This window comes from Cynoglossus semilaevis, chromosome W (genome assembly GCF_000523025.1).
Source record: "Cynoglossus semilaevis isolate Cse_v1.0 chromosome W, Cse_v1.0, whole genome shotgun sequence".
Taxonomy (NCBI): Eukaryota; Metazoa; Chordata; class Actinopteri; order Pleuronectiformes; family Cynoglossidae; genus Cynoglossus; species Cynoglossus semilaevis.
The window spans coordinates 16,422,370-16,423,413 of NC_024327.1; positions in this window are offsets into that span (position 1 = coordinate 16,422,370).

The following is a 1,044-nucleotide window of genomic DNA, read 5'->3' on the forward strand; positions in this document are numbered from 1 at the left end:
ATTGGATTAAAAAAAATCTGCGATGTATTGAGGAAGCGAAAGTAGAACCGCCATAAAGATAGGGACCACTGTAACGTGAAAGTTATCAAGTAATTACGTGAAACTTATTACGAAATAACGTGAAACTTATTGCGAAATATATAATAATAATAATGGATTATACATCATGAAAGAAAGAATAAGCCAAGGTGCATACGCACAGGAAACACAACTGCCTGTGCTTAACCTAAGTATCCTAAAAGTAACCTAAAGTATCTCATCAGTATCTCTGATTGAGTCCAAGGCTTCAGCAAAGAGACTGCACTCAATCATACTGCCAACATTGCTAAAATCTGTTTCTGTTGCCTGGAGGAATTAAAAAAGAACAGTGATGAAATATAAGTGGTGTATGGATAAGAGGAGGAAATTGTGACACTTAAAGAGACAGACAAGACAAGACAAGACAAGGAGGAGAGAAAAGGGAGTAGAAGGGTAATAGAAATAAGGTTCCAGGGGGGTCATTTCTGACTGTCACTTATTAGCAAATAGCATATGGACTTGCAAAGTAAAGAATGGAAATCCATGAGCACCTATAATAGCAGTCTGACAGATATCCACTCGGATGAGGTATGGATAGGACAGTGAGAAGTGTTGTTAACAGGTCTGCCAATCAAAATGCAGCGATCATCTGACAGTGCTACCAGCAGCCTGTTAGAGATTATTAAACAATTATTAAAGAATGATAAATATATGTCACACTCTGAAATGTTTATTGGTTGTATTTTACACACCGGCCCACAGATGTCACTTTGTGATCAGGTGTTGTTCTGTGTTGCTGTACCTTTTGAACATGGCTCTATGAGAGGGTTCTTGGACCATGAGGAGAACCCTCCATCCTTCAAAGGCCCCAGTTATTCTCCTACTGGCCACCTTCTCCCTCCACTGTCTGACAGGGTAAAAGGCAGAGGGGGCATCAGTGCCAATGGACACCTCATATTGGTCCTCTGTGAGCCAGTAACCATTTTGAACACTGTCCAACACATACAGTTAGGCCCAAAAGTATTT